The 15,165-nt window shown below is 39.9% G+C and overlaps 1 protein-coding gene across 2 annotated transcripts in view; it reads left to right on the forward strand.

The window, feature by feature from the left end:
- Positions 1–15,165, forward strand: part of LOC128248031 (chymotrypsinogen A-like) — a 67,195-nt gene that overhangs the window by 15,015 nt on the left and 37,015 nt on the right. The window lies entirely within an intron of this gene.

Here is a 15,165-nt window from a genome sequence, read left to right on the forward strand (position 1 = left end):
AGAGAGAGAGAAAGATAGAGAGAGAGAAAGAGAGAGAGAGAGAAAGAGAGAGAGAAAGAGAGAGAGAGACGCAGTAAAACAAAAGAGGGAAATAATGACAGGCAGAGAAAAGAGAGTCAATATATTTTAAAAGGGAGATAAAAAAAATGGTGGGGGGGGGGACAAAAAGAAAGCATAAAGGTAGACAGTATATTTAAACAGAGAGAGGGTCGATGGTCAGAGAAGAGAAATAGAGGCAGGAAACTTAAAGAGAGAGAAAGAGAATAATCTTTAACTGGGAGAGAGAGGGTGAGAGAGACAAAGAAGAGAGACAGTAGTGAGAAAATTAAAGCTAGAGAAGCAGTTTTGGTCGAAGTTCAGCGTTGTAGATCAGGTCTAGGTCATGTCCACCTCCTCAGTATATGTTAGTATACGTTAGACTATGTTAGTATATGTTAGGGCGAACTTCAATCTAACACCCGATTACTGACATTGAATAAATTAACTATTGAACTGTGGTGTTCAAAGAATCGTTTCACTGGAAGCTACTTATTGAATATTGGGAATTGATTAATGATTTATCGTTTAGTATACGACAGGTACTCATGTTATCGACCCGGGTAAATGAAAAACATTTTAGGCACCTGCTGAAATCAAACAGAAAACAGGGAGTAAACATAGTTCTTTCTAGAAATAGCAGCGAAGTCTCCCTTAAACCATATCCTATTGTTTTAAATAAGAAATGAACACCAGAGATGATATAATAATTCTCTTTAAAATGCTTGGCTTTCTACTCCGAATCCCCGGTCTGATTCTTTCGCTTCTCAGTGTCTACAAACGGAGTGGAGTGCAACACAGGGATTGAGAGCCGACATCTGATGTTGAACGCATTTCACCAATGGTTTCTTCACAGAATACCCAAGGGACTGAATCACAAGCGCTGAAGTCTTAAGAAGAATCAGTGTGAGGTGTCTGCAGAAGATTGTGGCAGAAAGAAGAGTGAGAATAGCAAGTCATGTATTTCCGACTGCCAGAAAGACGAATACTCAAAACATCTCTGAAATGTGTACCAACAAAGGGACGAAGAAACAAATGGAGGCCCAAGAAGACATGGTGTGTTATCTTCAAAAAAATCCTTAAGTGACTTTGCATCACCTGGGTAGATGCAAGCGACTCTGCTCAAAAGCAGAATGATTGCAGACGTTTTGCTGCTCTATGTACGGCACTAACGGTGTACCAACCGGTTTCAGGGGAAATCATACAAAACTGAACATGCAAAGATTTTGAAAACAACACTACCACTTCACCGCACGATCTGCATCAGGTAAAATATTGCATTTACCTTTTTGCCATCGAAGATAGACTTGTGTTAGGGCTTGTGCGCGCTCTGGAAATTCTGGACTCGATGATGGCGACCGGATCTATGTCTATTAATTTAAAATAACTGAACAAGTAACATTCTTCCTAAGCTGATATAAGGAGCTTGCATTTATACATCTTAATAAGGTACAGTACGTTGGTTAGAAATTGATAGAGGTCATTTAATTTACTTTGGAGGGCGATTTGTAAATGGGCATCCAGATGAGGGGGGGTTAATTTTTTGAAAGACCCCTAAAAAGTAGTTTTGGTCTCTCTAGTTCGGAATAGTTCGATTTCATATCAGAACTTATTCTTTCGTGTCATGTCGACATATAATGAAGTCTCCAGCAAAAATCGCTTTGTCGATGTTACAGGGGCAAAATCCCGAAGGCCTTCTCGTGTGATCGGTATTTTTGGGCGGGGGAGGAGACAATGAATCCATATTTTTAAATATTTATAACTGTAAAACTGACCGAGAATTATTCTTGCTAGACTGTTGCAGCCGTCGCTGTTGTTATTGTTGTAGTCGGTGGTTGTGGTGGTATTGTGCTTGTTGTTGTTAGTGCTGTAGATATTATTGCTTTTGTCATCTATTTTGTTTTTGCTGCAGTTGTTGATGGTATTGTATGTATTCCAGTTGTTTTTGTTGTTGCTCGTCTGTCCCCATTTAGTGTTGTTATTGTAGTTGTCGCTGATGTATTTGCTATCAATAAATGTTTCACATTTAGTGTTATTTTTGCTATGCAGCATGCAGTCACTATTACCCAAAGTGCCTTTGCCCCTCCGCAAAGGAATCTGTCATGGTGGTGATGGTTGTGTTTCCAGCTAATAAAAGCAGACAGCCACTGTCAGTGAAAGCAACGGCTACGTTTTCGCTGACTAAACAAAATTCTAAGAGTAGACGACAGCTTCAACGTTACGTCAACTACATTTATCATGGCGCTCTTCCATCGCTCCTCACTCTCTTCAAACATCACTTCTATTGACATTTTTCATTCCAAATGAAATGGTTTTAGCTGGCAGCAGGTGATTCAGAAAGATGACTTTCGTTCACCTAATTACTGCAGACATTAAGAGTTTACAAACACAACTTTTTCACTAGAATGTCTGAAACATTATTAGAGATATAGTTATAGGTATGGCTATGTGGTTAAGAAGTTCCATTTGAAACCACGCAGTTTCGGGTTCAGCCCCATCGTGAAGCACCTCGGGCAAGTGTCCTCTATTGTAGCTCCGGCACGACCAATGTTTTAAGAGTGATTTTAGTGGACGGAAACTACTTGAAGAATTTTTATTCGAATGAAGCGACCTCGGTACTTATTTCTTTATTCTTTCTTTTTAAAGCCTGGTACTTAATCTATCTCTTTGCTGGACCGCTAAGTTACCATGACGTAAACACACCAAAACCGGTTATCAAGCGGTGACTGGGGACAAACACACACACATGCATATATTTATATGCGACGAAAACTGAAAGAAGCCTGCTGTATATATTAGTGGATGACGCTCCAGCTTTATCAACAGTGCAAAAATCGGAAGTTGAATTTAGAAGGGGAACAGAAAGTCTTGAAGATGACCCAATGTCCTGACGTCCTGCAACTGCCATCAACGAGGAATACCTTGATTGTGTTCACCATGTAGCGACAGGTGACAGGTGATTAACTATAAATCAAATAGCCAATGCTATTAGCATATCCAGTGAGAGAATTAAAATTATTCTGCATAATGAACTTAGAAGGTTTTAGCTCGGTGAGTACCGCATCTTTTGATACCTAATGGAAAGTGCACCGGGCTGATCACATCACAGAATGATATGACGTTGTTAAGGGTAGATCCAATTGGTTTCCTTGTACGTTTCCTAATCCAGGATGAGTTATGGCTTCATCCCATTGAGCCAGAGACAAGGAGACACTCCATGCAATGGAAACACCCCTCCTACTCTACTCCAAACAAAGCTAAGGTCGTTTCATCTGCAAGGAAGGTGATGGACTAATTTTGGAGGGGGAGTTCAGAAGGCATTGTGTTTATTGGCTATTTTCAAAAGGGCCACACCACTAATTGAGAGTAGTATGCCAAGTTGCTGAGGCAGTTATGAAATGCTATCAAAACCAAACACACAGAAAAACTAGCGAAATTGGTCTTCTTTCATTACGAGAATACTCCAGTACATAAGTCCTTGCTTTCGATGTCTGTTGTGCGTAACTGTGGCTTTGAACTGGTTGATCACCTTCCATCTTCTCCTTATTTGGCCCCATCTGAATATCATCTGTTCTCTCAACATGAAAAAGCACTTCATTGGGACCCAGAATAGTAGCGATGAATACGTTGTATCTGCTGTTGATGACTCCTTTCACCAACAAGATAAAAAAGCTTCATCACCAAACCGGATCCAAGCACTGCAGCACCGATCGAAGAAGTATGTTAACCGCCAGCGAGACTATGGGGAATAACAAACTTCATTTGGTCCCATTCCACGAGAGTATCTTAGTCAGCCTTATGAACCTTGCAGCCGATCCGCGTATGTATTCTTTTAATATTTTACTTCTTTCAGTCATTTGGCTGCGACCATGCTGGAGCACCGCCTTTAGTCGACAAAATCAACCCCAGGATTTATTCTTTGTAAGCCTAGTACTTATTCTATCGGTCTCTTTTGCCGAACCGCTAGATAACGGGGACATAAACACGCCAACATCGGTTGTCAAGCGATGGCGGGGGTACAAACACACACACACACACACACACACACACACACACACACATATATATATATATATATATATATACATTTACAATGAACTTCTTTTATTTTCCGTCTACCAAATCCACTTAGAGCGCTTTGGTCGGCCCAAGGCTATAGTAGAAGACATTTGCCTAAGGTGCCACGCAGTGGAACTGAACCCGCAACCAGGTGGTTGGGAACTAAGCGTTTTACAATATAGGCCGTTACGAGATAAGTAACCGAAATATTGCGCAATGCATTTACACATATTAAGAAATGGTGGATCACAAATAAACTCACAACATTTACAAAAATATGCAGGCGTGGCTCTGTGGTAAGTAGCTTGCTTACCAGCCACATGGTTCCGAGTTCAGTCCCACTGCGTGGCACCTTGAGCAAGTGTCTTCCACTATAGCCTCGGGCCGACCAAAGCCTACTCAGTGGATTTAGTAGACGGAAAATGAAGAACCCTGTCGTATGTATATATATACATACCTATATATATAATTGTACATATGTGTGTGTGTGTGTATGTATGTGTTTGTCACTCGACCATCGCTTGACAACCGATGTTGGTGTGTTTACGTCCCCTTAACTTAGCGGTTCGGCAGAAGCGCCCGATAAAATAAGTATTAGGCTTACAAAGAATACGTTCTGGGGTCGATTTGTACGACTAAAGGTGGTGCTCGAGCATGACCACAGTCAAATGACTGAAACAGGTAAAGAATAAAAATAAAAGAATATATAATGTATGTATACATGTATATATGCATGCGTGCTTGTTTGTGTGCGTGTGTGTGTGCGAGTATATATATGTGTGTGTATGTATGTATTTATATATATATATGTATGTCTGTATATATATTATATATATATGTATATATATATATGTATACATATATATATGTATGTCTGTATATATTCTATATATATATATATATATATATATATATATATATATATATATATATATATATACATATATATATATAATATATATATTATATATATATATATATAATATATATATTTATATTATATATATATATTATATATATATATGTATACACATATATATATGTATGTATGTATATGTATATATATATATATATATATATATATATATATATATATATATATATATATATATATATATATATATATATATATATATACATATTATACATACATATTATATGCATATATATATATATATATTGCTTTTCATCATGTAACCTCGTGGGCATCGGTACCATTTTCCTCTTTCTCCGTTCTTCCATTCTCCGAACTTTCCATCTTTCCGACGAAGGGCTACGCCCGAAACGTCATACACTCTCTCTTTCCTTTCCTGAGCGTCCAATAATACTATCCATATCACGTCCTCACTTTGTTGTTTTTTTGTTTTTTTGTTATTGTTTTTTTGAACTATATATATATATATATATATATGCATGTATTTACATATATACATGTTTAGATAGATAGATAGATAGATAGATAGATAGATAGATAGATAGATAGATAGATAGATAGATAGATAGGCATAAATGAAGAGAAAAAGAGCAAAATAAGAAATCTAACAATAATCTGATAAAAAAAAAAGACCACCATGTATACTCGATTACATCAAACGATATTATTCAAATTTCTAAAGTTTCCTAAATGACATTTGCCCTACTTTCTCCGGTAACTTGATTTTCTGCCTGATATTTAATACATCAACTGTCATAAAGATAAAACAGAATCAGATACACATTGTGTGAAACAATTGTATTAGTTGATGATTAACATTATTTTTATCTCGTTGTCTTATGTCTACAGATAGAAGCAACGAATCAGCATATACTGGTTAGCGTATCTTAGTGGGCCTCCGTCGGTTATGACGATCAAGGAGCTCCAGTTGATCCGATCATCGGAACAGCCTGCTCGTGAAATAGACGCGCAAGTGGCCGAGTATTTCATAGGTAGGCCTACTTTTAACGTAGTTTTAAGAGGTGATCCGCGTGCAGCGTATACGTGACATGGTTGGCCCTTTGAAACACTTGTACAACTCACTTTTCCCAGTTGCGTGAGCCGGAGCAACATAAAATAAAGTGTCTTGCTCAGGGACAGAACTCGTGGCTGGGTATCGAGCTCGGTACTTTACGAGCAAAAGCCACAAACCCTAACCACGAAACCACGTTACAATGAGTTGGATTCCGTTGAAAGTACCCAAGGACAAGCGTGTGTGAAACCTTGGGACAGATTATATCAAGGACATTTTCAAGTTTTAACATACATACATACATACATACATACATACATACATACATACATACATACACTCTCACGTCCCCCACCCCCACCCCAGAAATAGTAGTTGGAGGAGATGGATGAATATGAGAAAATCAGTGAAAAAGAGAATACCTACGTTGAACTATTGAGAAATTTGCACTTACTTTATACAGATTACAAGTTCAGCTTTATACCTGTAATTATTGGGGCTCTGGGATATGTAACACACTGCTTAAAAGCCAATCTTGAGAAATTGGGCTTTTCAAAACCAGAAAGGAGAAGGCTAATTCGAAGACTCCAGATCCAATCCATCACTGGAACTGTAAAAATCTGTAAAACTTTCCAGAAGTTTATCATTTAAATATATATGAGCATGTCTAGATATGCAACTATATGCATGAGAATAAAGCAAAAATACAAATCTGCACACATACATACATACATACATACAAAAATACCCTGTTGTTGACGTTGAAATTCTTATGACGGAGCATTGGATCTAGGTTAGAAACCGGTTCTTACTCTATTGACAAGAAATCTTGGAATAAACTGCATAATGACATACATACATAAGACAAACACACACACACATACATATAAACATCCATCCATCCATACATACATACATACATACATACATACATACATACACACATACATACAAAAATACCGTTGTTGATGTTGAAATCCCAATGAAGGAGCCTTGGTTGTGGGCTGGAAGCCGGCTCTTTTTCTATTGGCAAGAAATCTTGACAGAAAACTGAACAATGCCATACATATATGTACACACACACACACACACATATTTTACCGACCTTCGACAATTAGAAGAGTTTATAGTTTTTCGATAAGGAGTTGTTTGCTCTTCGTTGTACAACTCTCTTTTCTGGAGTAACAAATGTTGTTTGGGATCTCACTCTGAGCTTTTGTCCCCAAGTCACCAATCGATCGACAAAGACTATCACAAACACCACACACACAAATTACATTATTTGGATGAATATGATTACGAGCATAGCTTATTAAACTAGCACGGATGTATATAGCTATGTATTTATATATGTATGTATATCAATTTCTGAACAGGTTATGCATGATTTACAATCCAAGATGAATCAAACAAAAATGTAATCGGTAAAGCGTAAAAAAAAAAGAAGAGTAATAACAAATAACAAATAGGTTCGGTCATTTTTCTAAACCATATATTTCCTGGGAGAAATGGAAGAAAATTTGGAGAGGAAACACGAAGAAAATTTGAAATTTCATATATTTAAGGAAAACTAAATTGGATTTACTACGATTTTTTAGGCGCGTTTAAGCTACTGTATGCGCGCACGATAGATACATTTCTTTTATTAGCCACACAGGGCTCAACGAAGATGGGACAAATACAATGTAGAGCTTTTCTTTTTGGGAGGGGGAAGGAAGGAAAAAAAAAAAAAAAAAAAAAATTGGTGGTGTCGATCAAAAGGGATCGTAGGAAGGGAAGAAGGGGCAGTTCGATCAAAAGGGATCGAAAAAAAAAGAAAAGGAAAGGCCGATCAATAGGGATCGTGTATCACACAGTAATGTTCTCGTGTAAAAAGAGGGGAGGACAGTTTAGGTTTAGCCGTGGAAGGAAAAGCCCACGGAAAAGACCACGGTAACCTTGGTCAATATTCTCATTGAAGAAACTATAACAGTAAGTGACTCTCTTTTGCCTTTTTGTTTTATTTTTTTTTTTTCTTGTTCATAGGGTTATGCTCAAGATGGCTCCGTCGTTCACACGTGCCATCCTTGCTACATTCACCCATCTTTTTTTGAAGCATTCACTAGACAAGACTTCCCTTTCTACTCTCAACTTCCTCTTCAGGTGATACTTGAAGAAGTTGATGAGAGATTGCCCAGAGAGGAAAGTCTTTGTCTCTAGACCTTTCAGACGCGTCCACCATACACATTCTTTCGCCATAGCCACAAGTACGATGAAAATAGCTCTTCCTTCCCGTTTAAAGGAAGGAGGCGCGACAATATTCACGATAGACTCGGCTGATAGACCGACTCGTCCCACACGCGATAGCAGTTGTTCGACGTAAGCCCACAGCTCGGAAATGGTGGGACACTGTACGAGTGCGTGCAGAACGGTTTCGTCGCTCTGCCGGCATCTCGGACAGGTCGGCCCCGTGTTTCTCGAGCCATGCCTGTAGAGCTTATCCCGAACGGGTAGTGCTTCTCGATAGCACTGCCAGGCCAGGGATCTCTGGAAGTTGTCCATAGGTCCCGGCCCGAAGGTCGTCTTAAACAGGCGGGTCAGGTATTCCTCGTCGACGCCCAGGTTCGCCCCGAGATCGTCGTCGTACCTTCCCTCCACTAATCCACTATAGAATGCGTTAGTTGTGATGCAGTCGCTCAAGGTTGACCCGGGTTGTTGGAGTTGCCGAAGAGCAGCGCGACACTCGCGGTGCCATTCGCCCTTCCTCGGCCTCTTCTTGATCCATGACTGCAGTTCGGTCATGGAGACGAGCTGCGGGAAAGCGCGCCGCACAAACGGTGACCACACCTGTTCACCGCTGTCTACGTAGAGCCGGAGATGTCGCAGTCTCAGCGCGTGTCTGCGCATCATCAACCACGGCATGCCCAGTCCTCCTTTTAACGGGTGCTGGCAGCAAACGGATCGCCTAACCATCGGAACGCTTCCTTTCCACAAGAAGCGGAAGAGGATGCGCTCCAGTTTGGTGATGGTAGGGTCGGGACAAGGAACGACGGTCAGGCGGTAGTAGATGACGGACGCGATGTACGTGTTCGCCACCTCCGCCCGACCTTTCAGGGAAAGCTTCCTCTCGGCCCATTGCCGGGCTAGAGTGGCCAGCCTTCTCGTTATCTCGTCCCAGTTCTTCTCCGTTTGGAGGTCTGGACCAAACCAGACCCCGAGCATCTCAACCGGACCGTCAGTCCAACGTCCCACGACGGAGGCGCTACTTGACGGCATGGGGTTGCTTCTCCAGGTGCCGAGCCGCAAGCCCACTGACTTATCCCGGTTGATTTTTGCTCCCGTTACCGCTTCGTAGTCTCTCAGTGTCTCGCCGACAAGCTCGATGTGCTTTTGGCTAGACACTATGACGGTGACGTCGTCCGCGTATGCCGACACGCTCGTCCCGCATCCCAACTCTCGCGGGATGCCCCTCAGCGTCGCCAGCTTCCGCAGTAGTGGCTCGAGAGTCAACACGTACAGAAGCGACGAGAGGGGGCATCCCTGACGGACCGAACGTGCAATGTCGAAGGGTCTTGATAGATGCCCATTGACGCGAACTACCGAACGGATGCCTCTGTACAAGGCAGCCATCCAGCCGCGGAAAATGGGACCGAAGCCGGCTGCTATGAGGACAGCCTCCAAGTATTGATGGTCTACCCTATCGAAAGCTTTCGATTGATCTAAATTGATCAGGGCCCCACCCATGCCAGGTTCCTTAACTACCCTCTCTATGATGTAGCGCATCAGATGGAGGTTGTCATGGATGCTCCTGCCCGGCACCGCGCACGTTTGCGCCTTGCCGATCAGTTTCTCGATGACAAGCGCCAACCGCTTGGCTAACACCTTGGCCAAAATTTTCAAGTCTGCATTGAGCAGAGTGATGGGCCTAAAGTTATCTATGACGTCCCCCTTGTTTGGATCTTTCTTCAGCAGCGTTACGGCTCCTCGACTCACAAAACCGGGAATGCTCCCGTTTTGCTGCCAGTTGCAGTACACCGCCACCAAGACGTCTCCAAACAAGTCTGGCTTACAGTTGTAAAGCTCGTAGGGCAGACCATCCAAACCCGGAGATTTGTCCCTCGAGCATCCCGCCATCGCGTCCCTCACTTCCGCCGCCGTGATGGCACCTTCGCAGCACTCCGCCTCTCTTGCCGAGAGTCGTGGCAGGCTGTGCAGGTAGGCACTGAAGTCCACCCTGCGTTCTCGCTCGCCATTCGTCCCAAACAGTCGAGCAAAGTGCCGCTGAAAGGCCTCACACATTTTGCTTGGCTCGAGCAGTTCGCGCCCCTGTTCGTCCACCAGAGACCGAATGGTGGCTTTGTTGCCCTGTTGCGCCTCCGCCACCCGGGCCTCTCGTGCGGCTCCAACACCTTCGTTTCTTAGAGCACGCATCCTAGCCCTGACAACGCACCCTTCGTGTTTGGCGTTGAAGTGTTGGTCAAGGGCCAACCTCGCCGCCAAAACGTCGGATGCGATGCCACTTCTAATTGCCTCTTCTAGCTTCTTAACTAGTTCACCCTCTACTCTGTTTCTGTCTATGGCTAGTGCTTTGCTATACCTAACCGCTTCCGCTTTTATTGCTCTCTTGAGGGCAAACCACCATTTGTTATTGATGATGGCTCCTGTCAAAGCCCTCTTTACTAACGTGCTAATCCGGTCTCTGAAAACTGGTCTCGACGGGAAAGACGCGTTTAGTTTCCAGTAACCGGAGCCCTGCCTATGTGTCTTATCTAAGTCTAGCGTACACGTCACAAGTTTGTGATCCGTGTAGCTGACTATGTGAAATTGTGGACACCCTATGCTATCTCTATCTACTCTCCTACACAGTATTCTATCTAGATACGATCTCGACGACCCGATAGATAGATAGACATATAGATAGATAGATAGATAGATAGATAGATAGATAGATAGATAGATAGACAGGCATCTGTAAGAGTAAAAGGAGAGACAAAACGAAGTATAGATAGACCCGGATATATACATATATATATATATATATATATATATATATATATATATATATGTGTGTGTGTGTGTGTGTGTGTGTGTGTGTGTGTGTGTGTGTGTGTGTGTGTGTGGAATAATCTCTTGCTTTCCTCCTCTCTCTCCTATATATATATAGATAGATGGATATGTATATACATCCCCCATTTATATATATACATATCCATACGTATATATGTATGTGTATATATATATATATTATATGTGTGTGAGTGTGTGTGTGTGTGTGTGTGTGTGTGTGTGTGTGTGTGTCTTTATCTGTTTGTTTCACACCACCACTTCACAATCGGTATTGATGTGTTTACGTCTCCATAATCTAGCGGTTCAGCAAGGTGGGATAGAATAAGTAGCAAGCTTTAAAAAATAACAAGTGCGGTTGAATCATTCGACAAAAAATTCTTCAAGGCGTGTATATATATATGTGTGTGCGTGTGTGTGTATATAAATATATATATAAATTTGTAAACGAACCCAAATAATATGGAGAAGAGCGACACACATTTTTAAAAAATAATAACTATAACTATATATTATTTATGTAATAATATATGCTCCATTTAAAGCGATTAAACCCAAGTAACTGAGTGAAAAATGATGGGCCGAACCAAGGGGAATTCAACATGATATCAATGCTTACATTGTTTCGTCGTATGCACCGAATTCAGCCGCATAACCCATACATATATGTAACCTCGTGGGCATCGGTACCATTTTCCTCTTTCTCCGTTTTTCCATTCTCCGAACTTTCCATCTTTCCGACGAAGGGCTACGCCCGAAACGTCATACACTCTCTCTTTCCCTTCCCGAGCGTCCAATAACACTATCCGTATCACGTCCTCACTTTGTTGTTTTTTGTTATTGTTTTTTTGTGTTTTTTTTAACCTATATATATATATATATATATATATATATATATATATATATATATATATATATGTATGTATGTATGTATGTATGTATGTATGTATGTATGTATACATATGTGTGTGTGTGTGTGTGTGTGTGTGTGTGTGTGTGTGTGTGTGTGTGTGTGTTTGTGTATGTATGTGAATCGTCGGCGAATTTTTTCCTCCGTCTTCCTTTTGTATGAGACTCTCCAGTTTCTGAAGAAGATCTTTGCTCGAAACGTAAAACCACATTTCTTTCCTTCCCTGAGCGTCTGCTAATACTTTACTTGTACCACGTCCTCGCATTGTTGTTTTTTGTGTTTGTTCTTTGTTTTTCTTGGGGATTTACTATATATATATATATATATATATATATATATATAGATATGCAGGGCAGGGAATCGTCAATTAGTAATAAAATTAATAATTAACAATTTTGCCGTCAATCCCTATATATATATATATATATATACAGATAGATAGATAGATAGATAGATAGATAGATAGATAGATATGGTGAATGGTGAGAAAGCGCCAAGTTATCTAACTTTGGCATTCGTATTCCTACGCTTTTTTTTTTCACAACAGCTGAATATCTTTAATTCGCGTTTTTTTTTTTTGTTTTTTTTTTTTGTATTTTTTCTTTTTTTTTTTTGTGAATTTGAAAAGAGGAAATTTATTTCTGTCGAAAATCTTCAAAATATAAACTGTTCACGTATTTGCTAAACATCTATATAATCCCACATCCATACTTTGTTGCGGAATTAATCATAAAATAGTGAAGTGTTCTGAACTGTCAAACTTATCTTTCTACAATTCACAGACGCAGACATGTCTGTGTGGTAAGAGGTTTGCCTTCCAATCAAATGATTTTGGGTTTAGTCCCACTGCATGGCACCTGGGGCAGGGACCTTCTACTACCTGGACTGGCTAAAAGCTTGTGAGTGGATTGAGAACACCGAAATTAAAAAGTCATCGTGTGTGTATGTGTATATATATATATATATATGAGTGTGTGCATATATATATATATATATATATATATATATATATATATATATATATAAATATATACATAGTTAAGGGATCAGCAACAGTTGCTTCACCACATTCCGAAGTTCAGAAATAGCAGCCAAAGTGCTAAACCTCCAACAGATAGCAGTACTTGTAACTCACAAAGGCAAAGCAAGAAGAAAAAACAACGAAACTAACCAGTCTTAGTTAACCATAGAGGCGTTTCTGGATTAGAATGGTAAAAACCTTCATTTCCGTCTCCTTTACCCTTTTATTTGTACATATATATATATATATATATATATATATATATAGAGAGAGAGAGAGAGAGAGAGAGAGAGGAGAGAGAGAGAGAGAGAGAGAGAGAGAGAGGCGAGAGAGAGAGAGAGAGAGAGAGAGAGAGGGAGAGAGAGGAGGGATAAAACTTACTTGGAAAAGGATGCGTGGCGTTCGATCATATGATAATATAAATAATATATAAATAATGCATATATATACATATATGTACATACTTACATATATATATGTATATATACATGCATATATGGGTACAGGACATCAAAAAGCGTGAACAGAATGAGAAACGAGAACATAAAGAATTGAAAAACATAGAAAACGAACTTTATTTCGAACAACGAAATAAACAGAGAAACGAGATATGCAACATAAAGAACATTCCCTCCATCAGTTGTTCCCTGTTTTATTATCTACTCCGCGTTTCGAAGGTAAGGACAAGACGCGACTTCGTTAAAACAGTCCTTTCCGCAAAGTAAATTAAATAAAATTTGGGATTTTTTTGCGGAGGGCTAAAGTGGTAATAAAAACAGGACAGTGAGAACAAGATATTAAAAACAAACGGTGAGGGCTGTTAAGCCAAGGCGATGTAAAAAATTAGGAACGCTAGAAAAAACGAGCTATGAGAAGAGACAGGTAAAAGCACGTCTTGTCTTTACGAAGAAAGTAGAAGAAAGAGAAAATGGCTGTTAGTCACGTGTGATCAACGAGAGTCAAGGAGGAAGAGTGAGAGAGAGGGAACGGTGAAGGGGAGAGGAGAAGAATAGGGAAAGGGTGGGAGAGAAAAACGGAAGGGAAGAACAAGAGAGGGAGATAGACAGAAAAGAGATAGGATAAGAGTGTGCATATATATATATGTATATATATATATATATATATATATATATATGTGTGTGTGTGTGTGTGTGTGTGTGTGTGTGTGTGTGTGTGTGTGTGTGTGTGTGTGTGTGTATGTATGTATGTATCTATATATATATATATATATAATATATATATATATATATATATATATATATATATATATATATACTAGCAGAAATACCCGGCGTTGCCCGGGTTAAAGAGAATAATGAAGTCTAAAAACGCCGTCTAGACTACGCATCATCTTTATATATAGAGATGTATATACACACACGCACCCAAACACACGTATATATATGTATATCAATATAAATATATGAAAGTCAATGAAGTTTCGTAAAAGGATGTGATCATGTACATACTTTCTTGCTGTTGTGATTATAACACCTCATTGTAAACTATGTTCCTTGTTTTCCCTTGTGGAGCATATACAAATAGGTTTTTTGTTGCTGCCCACTCTTGAGCAGCCAACATACAGTTGTCCATGTGAGAAGCAGGGCTCTTCCAAGAGAAGACCAGCTACAGACAGTGTTTGACCCTGATATTTGTTTATGGACATGGCAAAAGTCACACGAAGGGGGAATTGTAGTCTTCTGAATGTAAAAGGAATGTCTGCTCCTGATGGAGTAAGAGGAATTCTTGGAATAAAGACGTCATCCCTTTTGCACATCCAGAAAGAATGGTAGCCTCGATAACGTGTGACATCATTTTCTAAATAATGCTCATCTGTTATGTTCGGGTTAAAATTTCATCAACATCAAAAATATATGAATTTTCATGGGAGTTATGGCCGTTATGCAAAGAATATAATTTCCAAATTTCATAAAGATCCATTCAGTACTTTTGACGTAGTCTTGGATAAGAAAACAAATGACTAATGTGTGTGTTTGTGTGCATGTGTATGTGTGTGTGATGGGTGTATATATCTATAGATATCTGTATGCATGTATCTATATTTATAAAAATGAGAATGTGTGTCTGTCTGTCTGTCTGTCTGTCTGTCTGTCTGTGTGAATCCCTAAAACTCGAGAACTACGCAACCA

The sequence above is a fragment of the Octopus bimaculoides genome, chromosome 6 (assembly GCF_046866305.1).
Source record: "Octopus bimaculoides isolate indiv1 chromosome 6, ASM4686630v1, whole genome shotgun sequence".
In the NCBI taxonomy this organism is placed as follows: Eukaryota; Metazoa; Mollusca; class Cephalopoda; order Octopoda; family Octopodidae; genus Octopus; species Octopus bimaculoides.